Source organism: Ceratotherium simum, chromosome 5 (assembly GCF_057802395.1).
Source record: "Ceratotherium simum simum isolate JZ-2026a chromosome 5, ASM5780239v1, whole genome shotgun sequence".
Lineage (NCBI taxonomy): Eukaryota > Metazoa > Chordata > Mammalia > Perissodactyla > Rhinocerotidae > Ceratotherium > Ceratotherium simum.
Genome location: NC_141904.1, coordinates 26,714,832 through 26,728,678, shown reverse-complemented (window position 1 = coordinate 26,728,678; position 13,847 = coordinate 26,714,832). Strand labels below are relative to the sequence as shown.

Here is a 13,847-nt window from a genome sequence, read left to right as displayed (position 1 = left end):
CCCAGCTGCTGGCAGTGCTGTGAATAGAAAGCCCTAGCTCACAGCCCCCATGGGGATTGTTTAGCTGAGGAAAGCTGCACTTCCCGTAACTGGAGTGGTCTGTACTCAATGACCGACATGGAGCTTTCCCCTCATCCTAACTCAGCACAACACTGAAGGATTATTGGAGCTCCAGATCTCCCTGTGGCATCAGCTGAGGCCTCCATTGAGAATATGTTGCAGCCCAATTTCTTCTTCTGCACAATCCTGCTTCCTTCCCTTTCCTTCCAAGAGTATTCCCTATTCAGCCTCCTGCATGCCAATCTGACCCTTAGAGTTAGCTTCCTTCAGCTTCCAAGCTGTCATAGTCATGGTCAGGTAACCTGGGATAGTGAGAAAAAGGTTTTGCTCTTTTGGTTCCCAAGCACTTCGATGCTTCCGTGCCACCTGGTTACCTAGAGTAATTGGCCTATATTAAATGAAGAGCAGTCATCCCTCAAAAAGGTAAGTAGAGTGTTGAGCTGACTGATCGCAAATATTGACAGAAATTCACTCTAGGCAGAGGTAGAGGAGGCAGGAACCCATGATAGTTTTTCTTCCTGGAAAGTGGAAAAAGTATACTTACTTGTATTCAGTTTTGGTAGACGTGGACTCACCTACTTATAGGTGAGCTTTAATGTTACCCCCTTATTCTGGACTGAATTGTGTCCTCCCAAATCCATATGTTGAAGCTGTCAAAGATAAACATGGCAGACATTAGTTAAAGTGATGAAAACAGATTTTACTCAGTAACTACTGAGAGCAGGGAAGAGAGCTGAGCGCCAATGGAATTTGTGGAGAGGTGACTGGGTGCTTTAAAGGAAGAAGGAGGGAGAGGGAGAGCCAGGGCTCAGTAGAGTCAGAGAAGTGAAAAATTACAAACAGTTGGCCAGTGTAAATGAATGGTCAGCTGTGTTTGCAAGCTGACGAGTATCGAAGTTAGGATTCTGTCCTCCCACAAAGACTGGAAGACATTGACTCTGTCCTTCCTGATGATTACCTTCCAAAGGAATGGCTCTCAGGTCCTTGAGAAAGACACATATTGTAAGAGCTACATATTCACAATTATAAGCCCTTCTTAGTAAATGCTCTAAGAAAGAGAGGTCAGGGGCCTATCCTCCAGTGTTGCCTAGAACAAAAAGTATATTCTCCAGACAGTATTTTCTCAGGCAGGCATTTTAATGGGGGCTCTGGGGTCATCCCGGAGACCTGGCTCCTGCCATTAGAAGCCACGCTAGAGTTTGGTCAAGTCTCTGAGTGCAAGGGTTTGGACAGAGCTGTTATGTGCTGAAAGTTCTGCAGTTTTCAAAGCACTCACACTTGACTATATTTGGAGATAATGCCTTTAGGAGGTAATTAAGGTAAAATGAGGTCATCTGGGTGGGCCCTTAATCCAATAGAGTTAGCATCCTTGTAAGAAGAGGAAGAGACTCCAGAGATCTCTCTCTCCACAAGCACAAAGCCTTTTCCAAGCCAGAAAGAGAGTCCTCACCAGAAACTGAGTCAGCTGGTACCTTGATCTAGGACTTCCAGCCTCCAGAACTGTGAGAAAATAAATTTCTGTTGTTTAAGCCACCCAGTCTGTAGTATTTTGGTATAGCAGCTCTAGCAGACTAATATACCTCTGTACACACAACATTTGAAATCATTTTAGATATCAGTTTTAATATACTGTGATAATACATTTGCATGAGTATACACACAGATATGTTTTTATCTAGAAACCACAAAAATAGTTTTTTTTTTTTTAAATTAAGGATGTTTACTAGATATGCTAATTTCAGTCTCCCTCTGGGACTAAAAATTTGTTTATAGTTAAGCAGCAGTTATACTAACTTCAAAAACTAAAGGCATTGCCAAAAGATGAAATGCGAATTGCTTTTAATACCACCTAGCGGACCGAATTAGAATATTTTTCATGACAAAATATTGCTGTATTTGGATGCATTAACCCCTCAAATATAATTAATTAAAAGTATGCAGAAACTAAAAGAATGAATGTAAGGTATCCACAATAGTGCCTGGAACACAGTAGACATCCAATCAACGGTAGTTTTCTTCCTCCACCCCCACTGTTTATCATATTGCTATACAAATACACATGTACACACATACATCTCTTTGCCTTTTGAGGCTTTCATTATCCTTGACCTTAATTGCATAGAACTGTTTTATGTTTAATACAATAATTTACAAACAGAAGTGATATGTCTCATCATCTGATAGATATTATCAAATGATTAACAAACTGAAATAATGATATATCAACATCATTATTATAAAAAGTGTAGATCTGAGCATGATAATCTATAATAGAAAATGATAATCCCACTTTATATTTTTTATTAAAAGCCTGGATATATTTCCTAATCCAGGCTAGTGTACAAAATTATATCAAATGAAGAACTGGGATTTACTGCTCTAGTTATTTGTGATCATGCTTGCCAACAGACTGTTTGTTCTTTAGAAAATCTTTGTAAATTTCCATCACTTTTTATCAATATCTAGACTCACCATTTCTACAATTTTGAAAGGAAAGTGACCAAGACTACATTAATTGATCCTTGCTGTTTTGCCTGATTTAAAAGCATTATATATATGAGATAAATGTTAGCATAAAATAATACAGAAAAGTTAGCTTACAGTGTGTGTTTGAATTGGCCTGTACAGCAATGAGCAATGGGTGGAAAATAAGACTAAAAACAATATTCCAGTTGTACAATAAAATGATATATTTAGTCTGTGAAGAATCCTTCAGGAAGAAGGTTGCATTGTTTTGCTACATCCAGAAATAATTCAGGAAACAAAAAAATGAATGATTTCCCTTGGGGTGACGTCTGACACAAATGCATAGATCACCCAAAACCCACACGATTTTACTGAATAATGTGTCGTGATTCTTCTTTCTTTGAGCTTCTTGTATGTCACAAAGCTTCAGCCCTTCAGTACTTACGGGACTTAAGCATCTATCTCAATAGTTTCTGTCAATTTCTACTTAAATTTAGTTAGAGTCTCTCTTAGTCAGTTCTGGCTGCTATAACAAAATACCATAGACTGGGTAGCTTATAAACAACAAATTTATTTCTCACAGTTCTCGGCTCTGAGATCAAGGTGCTAGCATGGTTGGGTTCTGGTGAGGGCACTCTTCTGGGTTGTAGACTGCCTTCTTCTCACTGTGCCCTCATGCGGCAGAAGGGGTGAGGGAACACTCTGGGTCTATTTTATAAGGACACTAATTCCATTCATGAGGACTCTGTGCCCTCATGACCTAATCACCTCTCAAGGGGCTCACCTCCAAATACCATCACATTGGAAATTAGGTTTCAACATATGACTTTTGGGAAGACACAATCATTCAGTCTATAGCAGAGTCCATATCAAATGGACATTTAAAAAATTTTTTTCCTCTGGTCAGTGAAAAACACTTCAAAAAGATACTTTTAGATAAACAAGGTTGTTTAAGCAAAGTTAGGCACACCCTGTAATAGAATTAAATATAAAATCTGGCTAAGAGATCAAGAAGAGCCCGCTGTTGCTTGATGATACCAAACGCAGTAGGAATTCATTCCCACCACCCCTACTGTCAGTTCCTACCAAACAAAGAAGCAGCTCATTGTATTGAGTTATATTTTGGAAATCTAATTAGACCATTTTACTAGTGGGAAAGATGACCGTACATTACAAGGTCATGCACATAGACATGGATGTAATTCTTTCCTCCATATTCTCTCTCCATTCTCTGGTCCCCTAGATGCCAAAGCAGGAAGCTATTCTAGGGCCTGCTCTGAGAGAAGTTAGGGATCGCTCTGGAGCTCAGATTTTGCCTCTTCTGTTTATGCTGCACTATCAGTTAAGACAGTCTAGGCTGTCCTTGAAATATTTCTTTTTCTCACAGAATACTGTGGCTTGGTAATCAATCAGCCTCTGAAAGCTGGCTTATGGCAGAATTGAGACACAAGAGGAGGGAAATACTCTTGGAGGCTTTGGGTTAGCTCACAAATTCCACCTCACTTTTCCAGAATGCTTTGCATGGCAGTTGTGGGCACAAGCCCAGTAAACAATAAAATCAGCCTTTAATTTCCACTTGTAATTGTTTTTTGTTTACAAATTTCCCTCGGGATCTTCAAAGGCAGGCATGGACATGTTTTGGGCAGTATTTAGCAACCTGGGTCTCCCGATAACAGTAGAATATTAATATTATTAATACTTGAGCATTACTTTAGATTTGATTAAATATAAATGTGGTGTTCATACAGATATTATATATATAATATATATGTATATGTGTGTGTGTGTGTGTATGTATATATACTGCTCCTAGCACTAATTTTAGAAACATTTGTCATAGACTAGAGATGGAAATTTCTACATTGATCTTTAGAAATAGTACTGCTTTCTCTATAATTCTACTTTGGAATATCTGTTAATGATATTACGGAATAAAAACTAGGCCTGGACAACTAGGCTCTCATTTGAAACTTGTTGGTGACTTATTGGATGACTCAACGTTTCCATCTGTAAAATGGAACAGATCTTTGCTCAGATACTTCATTGGGTTGCAGTATCATTCATTGAATCATTCATTCACTCAATAACTGTATTTATTGAGTGTGAATTATGCGACATTATTATTTTAAACTAGTGGTTCAATAATAAAATGTATAAAAAGACTCTGCTTGCAGAGGGTATAAATACTTGTGAAGGCATTTTGACAGATGTTCAGTTCTACTTAAATATAAATATCATGATTTTAAATGTTATGAGCCTGGCCATAAGGAAGTACATACTCTGACTCAGAAACCACACATCTAGGGATATTTTCTCAAGGACATTTTGAAGAAGGACAAGGTAAACGCACAACTACTTCTTGAACTCTTATTGTATTCTAGCCAGTGCTGTCCAATAAAATATTCTTTACCTGTACTGTTGAATATGGTAACCACTAGTCACATGTGGCTATTGAACACTTGAAATGTAGTGTGCAACTGAGGAACTAAATTTTTAATTTTATTTCATTTTAATTAATTTAAACTTAAATTTAAGTAGTTGTATATGGCTAGTGACTACCATATTGTACTGCACAGTATAATCCATATTAAGCAATTTATAGGAAGTATCTTATTTAATTATTATTAACTTTAATTAAATAATAAAAACATACTTAATATACTTAATAATTAATTAACTTTACAATCTTACTATTAATTTTATTCTACAGAGGTGAAAACTGTAGTTCAGGGAAGTTAAATAACTTGCCAAGGTCACCTACTTCATAAGTGGTAGAACTGAAATTTCAGGCCAGGTAGGATTACGCTCTTGTTCGTGATCGGCTAGGTGGCTTCCTCCTATGCTATACCGACTTCCAATCGTAGGAAAATTGTTACATATACTTGGGGCCAATGACAGATGAAAACTATGAAGCTATTAAGTGAAAATTATTAAAATAATGTAGAAAAAGGGAAAAAATTTATGACAAATGAAAATAGCAGAATGCAAAAGAATATAAACTTTAGAATTATAATTGTGTAAAAATAATATGAACAAGTTAATAGCAATATGTGAATTTGGACGCAGATTCCTTTTTTAGTGATAAAAGTATGGATACATTTTAAGTGTCTTTACTGTTGTTAACTTTTACTAGTTTTAATTTTGTTTTTGTTGGTCCTTTTATGCTGAACAAGTATCAACACTGGGGTATGTGGAGACAAGTGGTGATATTTGTTTGACTATCCTTCAAATTAGGAACATCATAGGATTGACTAGGAGTTTGCAAACACTGGTGCAAGGCTATTCTATAGCTCTTTCTATTTTCCTTGCTGACAAATCCTCAAATTTCTTCAAAAGGAAAACTGCATTCAACCCCATGTAATTAAACATGCTTTATTCAAGCCAGTTATGACTGTCTCATTCTTCTTTATCATATCCTCACTTTCCTAGCCGCCTCTGTACCCAGAGATGGCCATATTATCTGATTTTAGCTAATTGGACATAAAAAAAGATTACTTGGGAAATCAAAAAAAGATTTTACTTCTTAATAAAAGGGATGCCCTTTTTCTATTCCCTTTCTCCCTTTCTGTTTGGAATGTGCTGTGGTGATGTCCTGCTTCCTTGGAGCTGCAGCTGCCATTTTGTGCCCATGAGGGAAGGACTAGAGATGAACAAAAAGACTCACATCCCTGATATAATTGAGATTCTGTTAAAAAAAAAGAGAGAGAGACACCTCCATAATTTGTATGTAATTTTTCTTTTTTAAGTCACTTTTTGTTGAGTGTTCTGTTACCTGCAGCTTAAAACTTTCCTAATAGATCCAAAGTCCTTGCCTCATAAGCTGTGGTTTCCATTGTATGGAAGATACATGAAGTCAGGAGGCTGAGAATTAGCTTACCTCTGTGGTAGGGGCTTTCCATAAATCTCCATAAAAAGTAGAGTCTCCATGTAAACCATCAGACCACAGCTGAAAAGACTTGCTAACCAGCACAGTTAAAATCTATAAAGCAGCAGGGACCTAAAAGATCCACGAATTTCTATTTTTAAATTCTGTTTCTCTAACATGAATATATTAAAGTTGCTGAAATCTTTCTACAGATGATGTTTGGGCTAGCATTTCTGTAAGTGGAAGAGATTATCTTTTGCTTACAATTTGTCACTTCTAACTGACTGTAGATCACAGCAGTTTAGAAGCTTAACCCTTTTAAGTTAGGCTTTCTTCCAGCATTACAAAAATCCTTTCAGCAGGCTGATAAAAATAGCAGCAGCAAAGCAATTAGGTGTAATCCCAAACATCTGCAGTCCAAGCCAGACCAATAAATGCTTTCTCCCATTTTAGTTACACACAACTCAAAATTCTCATTTAAGGTCCTGACAAAGTGAAAAGAATAGAAGTTCCCTCAAATAATATACCTTGAAATTCAACTCTAAATCCTCCCATCCAATTCTCATGGCAAATATTGGCCATAAATGTCAGTGAAACTTAGTGCAATAAACTTATTTTGTGTCTGGATTTACAGGCACAAAATAACCAAAAATTGGATTTCAGTTCAATTTAAGACACATTTCACAAATGCCTACTAGTCCTAAGTGCTCTCAAAAGTTGGACGTAAAGATAGGCCCTCAACTATCCCACAGTCTAGAGGCAGGTTGTAATCTTTTTTCTCTGCTACCACACACACTGTTTTATCATGGATTCATTATATCATAGACCTTACCATGTGAAGAAATCTATCGTAAGACATATTCTCATTGGAAATGAGTCTCTAAACAGTCAGTTAATTTCTGAGGTACTATTCAATAAACAGTCCATAGGAATTTGGTTAACTTCCAAGGCATAAAGTGGAGAATTTTCTGACCTGAGTCAGTGAAATACAATCTAAATTAACAGCAATAATAATGATGAGGCAGCTTAGGTTTTATTATATCCTACGATGTATTGGAATTTTACAAATATCTATAATGTCATTTTCTTTGGCTAAATATCCACATAATCTTATCCCTCTGCCCATTCAAACAAACAGTTTTTGATTGTCAGCTAACTTTCTGCTTACAAAAGTTAAACAAGTAGAGGCTGGCCCCATGGCATAGCGGTTAAGTTTGTGTGCTCTGCTTTGGTGGCCTGGGTTTGCAGATTTGCATCCTGGGCGCAGGCCTACACTACTCATCAGCCATGCTGTAGTGGCAATCCACATACAAATAGAGGAAGACTAGCACAGATGTTACCTCAGGATGAATTGTCCTCAGAAAAAAAAAAAAAGTTAAGCAAGTAAATTATCTTTGGGGCACTAATTGTGTTTTGTGAGATTTTTGAGGCTCTTCCTTGAGCTAGTTATAAAGAAACCCACACAGGTGCACGCTCTCTCTGTCCTCGCCACCAAAAAAAGGAAGAAGCTACAAGTTCTCTATTTCATAAAGGTCAATAATGACTCCCAAGTGACAGTTCTGTGTCTCTGGGAAACAGGTGCCAAAAGGAAAATAGAAGTGCAAGAGAGTGATTGGAGGTAATTCCTGTGAGAAAGAGAAAGAAAGCAAAAGTAGGCAGAGAAAGACTTCTCATCATGATGCTGGTCTCACACTTGTAAAGGAAGACGAAGGAAGCAGGATTGGGTAGGAAGACCCTCATGCTGCAGTGCAGCTCTGAGAAAGTCTCAGCCAGCCCACCATGTAGTTTCAGTGCAAAGATTGCCCATAATGGAGAGCCAAAATGACCAGAATGGGGAGCCCTTGAGTCCCCACCATGATCAGTCGCTGGCTAGAGACTGCCTAGAAAGTGTGTGCCGACTTGAAAGCTGAGACAGACCTTAAAGTGCTGGGGTTTCAGCTAGTGCACTCCTTGCACCGGATTCTCTTTTGAAAGGAGACAAAAGCAGCTCACCTCCATGGCTGTAATAATGAATTGGTAATAACTTTTTTGTTTTGTTTTGTTTTGTGAGGAAGATCAGCCCTGAGCTAACATCCATGCCAATCCTCTTCTTTTTGCTGTGGAAGAACGGCCCTGAGCTAACATCTATTGCCAATCCTCCTCCTTTTTTCCCCTTTTTCTCCACAAAACCCCACTAGATAGTTGTATGTCATAGTTGCACATCCTTTTAGTTGCTGTATGTGGGCTACCGCCTCAGCATGGCCCGACAAGGGGTGCTTCGGTGCCCGCCCGGGATCCAAACCCGGGCCGCCAGTAGCGGAGCATGCGCACTTAACCGCTAAACCACGGGGCCGGCCCCATAATAATGAATTTGTAATAATTTTTAACAGTTTTTCTTTAGATACTTGGCAGTTTTCCAATAGAGCTCTGTCCACATAATTTCATTTAGTGCAATATATTTCATTCAATGCAATTATCCAAATGATACCTTAATGAACTGGTACCACTGTTTTTTAGGACCACCTTCTATCACAATGAGCACCATGGAGAGATCTATCTGTCATTAACCAGCTGAGGTTGCCATTTTATTTCTGGAATACATTTGGGAATCAAAAATCTTACATACAAAATATAGAGCTGAGTTCCGACCATGTAACTCCAGACCTGAAGTGGAACCAGAGGCTCGAACAATATCAATAGGACATGGTGACATTGTTTACTTTTTCCCAATCTTTCTTTTGGATCTTTCATTCTCCATGTTGGTTCGAGGTTTTGCCAGTCACTTCACTAGGTTGGACATCATTCAAACTCTAAGGCCTGAGATGAGATGGAGGGTTGGATGTGGAACAGCCCAAAAATATAAAATTTCCTCTATACTGGGTCACAGGACCGTTTTTTAGATAGTATTCACCAAGTTTTATCTGCTCACTATAAGAATTATTCTTTTTATGATTTTCTTTATCTATTTGGTACTATCTTACTATAAAATTGAGTTGTTACATCTTTAATTTTTTTGATTACCTTCACTTTTAAATCAATCAATAGACTAAGAAAAAATTCAATTTCTTTTAATACAAACCTAAGCAGAAATGAAAAAACTTGAAATTACAAACTAAACTTATAACTAGTAGGCTATAACCATATTTAAATTTAGTATTCAATACCACGTGATACTAAAATAATAATTAAATATCTATTTGAAAAGGCAGCTAATATTATGCCATTTAGTAGAAATAATAAAGATTATCAATTTTTATTATCTTAAGAAGTGAGATGTCAATAACTGTAGCCAAAAATAAAATATCTTCTGTAGGTTTGATAATTTTATAAAACGTATATGTATGATGTCAGAAATAGTATTACAATGACCTCATTGGACAGGCTGCATTCTCATTGGGAGACTCGACTAGAGAAGAATCTACTTCCAAGCCCACGCAGATTGTTGGCAGAATTGATTTCCACCCAGTTGTAGGACTGAGGACCCCAGCTTTTTGCTGCCTGTCTGGGGGAGGTTGCCCTTAGGTCCCAGAGTACATCTGAAGTTCCTAATGGCTGCCTACAGTTCTTTGCTACATGGTCTTCTCTAACATGGGTGCTTATTTTATCAAGCCTGCAAGGAGAATCTCTAGCTCCCGTTTGCTAGCAAAACTGAATCTTATATAACATAATGTCATCACAGGAGTGATACCCTATCACCTTTGCCACATAACCTAAATTAATTATAGGAGTGATATGCCATATTCAATTGGTTAGAAGCAAGTCACCTCTGAATTTTTCAAAAATTGTTTATTTAATATTTTCAAACTTGATGTAGTTAATACGTGTTATGAATTATAGCAATTAATTGAACACTCATGAACCCACCACTAACTTGACAACTAAAATATTACCAAATACCAGTGAAAATCCAGTGTGCAACTATTGCCTAACGCTACCGCTACCCTTCTACATTACCCCAGAGGTAATCTCTATCTTAACTTTTATGTTTGTCATTCCATAATTTATTTAAATAGTTTTACCCCATGTGTATTTCTAAATAGCATATTGTTTATGTTTACTTGTTTTTGACCTTTAGAAAAATTGTATCATACGCTATCATATCATATACTATATATATGGTATGATACAATTTTTGTGTATATATGTATATATATTGTTTAAATTGATTTTTTCAGGCAAACATTCCAAGCATTTTCAATTCTGGCTCTGTAACTTAGGCTGGGAGAAAATCTCGCTCATGAGCATCAAGAGTTGAACAAGAACGTTCACAGCAGAATTGTCTTGAACAGCAAAAAACAAAACAAAGCACGTGTGCATGCACGCAAACTCAAAACACAAAACAAACAAAAAACGACTGGAAGCGAGTCAAGTGTCTGTTTTTCTCTTTCCTTTATTTTTAGCTTTGCTATTTCCTGTTTGGATTTCCATTTTTTTTTCCTTAAAATTCATGACATTATATCATGTTATATTAACATGAGTTTAGGCATAGTAATACAGATTTCAAAACATGTCAGATTTCATATGAATGATTGATGGATATATAAGATATAGGATCAGGAACAAATGAGAGAATTGGTTAAAGGTAATAAAGGTATAGTGGAAAAGTGAGACTTGGAATAAGAATTTATGGGTGAGCAGTCACAGCCAGGGGATTTGAGGAAGTCCCCTGGGTCTCATTTTCCTCATCTGGAATATGGGGATAAGGTATAAACAATACCATTCATGCCTGATTCCACAGAGTTAGTTTGAGAATCAAATACATTGCCATATGTGAATGAGCCCTTAAACTCTTGAGTTCTGTATTAAATATGGAAAATTGCTTTCTCTTTGAAGAAATGTACAGTAAGAAAAGAAGTGTCCTGATATTAAATTAGCAGAAGCAAAGAACACCAATGGGAAACACCAGCCCTGGAAATTTAAGTTAGAGATATTATTGTTCCAACAAGTTGGAGAGAACATTTCAAGTTATGAGACTGCAGCTAACAATCCACTAGACGGGGATTGCAAAACAGGGAAGGAAAAGTAATTTCTGGCTGAATGGTAGGATAATAAATTCACTCATGTTTGGAAAATAGGCCACAGTCAGAGATATGTTACTTCACTTCAGAAAGCACACAGAGGGTAAGGCCAAATTAACAAACTTTTTGTTATACCAATTGTGGAAATGGAGCAGAGATTGAATAAAGGATTGAAAGATATAAAAGATGTAAATATCTCTCACAAGGGTGTTGTGATATTGGAGAAGAAATGAGGGATGCTAGTTATTTAGCCTTGCTATGTGCTTGCTCTTGCTAAGCACTTCCTCCCAGGAATCCATTCATTAAAGTGATTAACAGTTGTTGTTGCAATAAATAAGTTTCTAGATTTCAGTGATTTAACACAGTCCTGTGCAGGTTAGGATATCTTCCTCCATCTTTTGGTTACACTATATAAACCAGATGCGCTTCAAACTGCATGGCAATGTAAGAAAGGGTTAGACGCATCAACTAGACCTTATGTGTTATTATAGAAGTGACGCACATTAGTTCTGCTCACAGTCTATTGGCTGTATCTAATCATACAGACCCAACCTAATTGCAAACATGTCTGGGAAATGAGTAGAGTGCATACAAATATTTGGTGATTGTAGGTCATATTTCTAGAATCAGTATATCCCTTTGTTCCTTTCTTCAAATACAGTGCATACACTCAAACTCTCCCACAGAGAGACAACAAGAAGTCCCACACAGACACCGCATCCTCAACATCTAGAGTCTCTGGGTGTGGATCAGTAGTTTCTCCATCAGAATGGGTATAGAACATCACCTTCTTGAGATTGCTGAATAACAAGGCCAGTTATCTTACTCTCCACACCAATGCCGAAATAGGATAACTACAATACACACTTTTTTTGGAAGGAGAAGAATGGGAGACATACAGTAGTTGCTGGAACATAACAAGTCTAAATCCCACTAGGAAAATATTATAAGGAACCCTACTCTGGGGATTGGGGAGGTAGTCCCTTGATTAGGCCCTGACTCTTCTCTCTTAAAAGTTATCTATTTTCCCTTGGCTCTGTCCTCTTCCTCATCCATTTTTTCCTCAGCCATAATCTGCTCTGGGCTTTGTGGAGTATGACCATTTTGGGTTGTACAACCATCTCGGCTCACTTTCTGCTCTCAGGAGGTTAGAGTCCCACGGGCCTTTTTAAAAATCTTAAACAGCCAAAAGGAACCTGGGAAATCTAGGGGAGCACATGGATATTTGTTAAACAAATGCCTCAGGTACAAAGAATTTATGATCTAGGATAGAATGTGGAAAATGCCGTCAAATATCTACAATATAAAGTGTAACTAAACAAAGTATCCTGGGCATTCAAAGAGGGGAAATCAATCCAAATGGAAATATTGAGCTTAGTAGATTGGTCTGTAATACCACAACATGCCCTCCTATCTCTTGCCTCCTTCCACAAATTGTGCACCAGAACTACCCTAATTGCAGTTTCTCATAGTTACTTCTCATTGCTATTTTGTCTCTTTCTGTGATTTTGTATACGTTACTTCCTCTGCTTAGACTTTTCTCTTCCATTGACCACCTGACGAATTCCTACTCATCCTGCAAAACTCATCTCAAGTGAAAACTCCTCAATGAATACCATTTCTGATTGACCAAGAAAGATCTAACTATTCCCTCCTTTGTTCCTCTGTAGGATTTTGATGAGTGGTGTAGGTCCACACCAGGGATCTGAACCCGTGAACCAGGGCTGCCAAAGCTGAGTGTGCCGAACTTAACCACTAAGCCATGGGGCCAGCCTCTCTCCATACCTTTTTAGCTGAACATAGTTGCTTCCTGTTTTTCCTTTATAAATAAGATACCAATATGTGCTTGGGATCCCCTAGTGCAGCTAATCACAAATCTCATCAAATTCTATTAATTCATAAATGGCATACTGACCCATTCCTTATTTTCTCACTAGTGTCACCTGACAGGAGTTTTCTTCAGTGTTACTAAAGTCCTCTAAAAGAATTGAGAACGTACTTGTCCCCAAGAATAAGCCATGTTACCTGTTTCATCTGCTGCATATAAACCACATCAAAACTAAATGGCTAAAACAAACATTTTATTATTTCTCATGATTCTGTATGTTGACCAAGGTTAGCTGGGTAGTTCCTCTCTGTGTGATGTAAGCTAGGGCTACATCATCTGGGGACTGGTTTGGGCTGGAACATCCAAAATGGCTTCCTCCCATGCCTGGTAGATGATGCTGTCTTTTGGCTGGGATCTCAACTGAGACTGTTGAACTGAACTCACACTTGTGGTCTCTCCATGTGACTTTGGCTTTTGAGCAGCAGACGGAATTTGAGAGGGAATACCTAGCAGTGATTGTTCCAAAAGTAAGTAAACAGAAGCTGCTAGATATTTTAAAGGCTCAACTTCCAACTGGCACAGTGTGATTTTTTTACCACATTCTATTAAGTAGTCACATAGCAAAAATAAA

The 13,847-nt window shown here is 37.6% G+C and overlaps 1 long non-coding RNA gene across 1 annotated transcript in view; it reads right to left on the bottom strand.

Annotated features, from left to right (window-relative positions):
* Nucleotides 1-612: 612 nt before the first annotated feature.
* LOC147916988 (uncharacterized) overlaps nt 613-13,847 on the bottom strand; it is a 110,450-nt gene continuing 97,215 nt past the window's right edge. The window contains exon 3 of the long non-coding RNA XR_015552352.1: nt 613-710. This is a non-coding gene — a long non-coding RNA (uncharacterized LOC147916988). The remainder of the gene's footprint in view (nt 711-13,847) is intronic.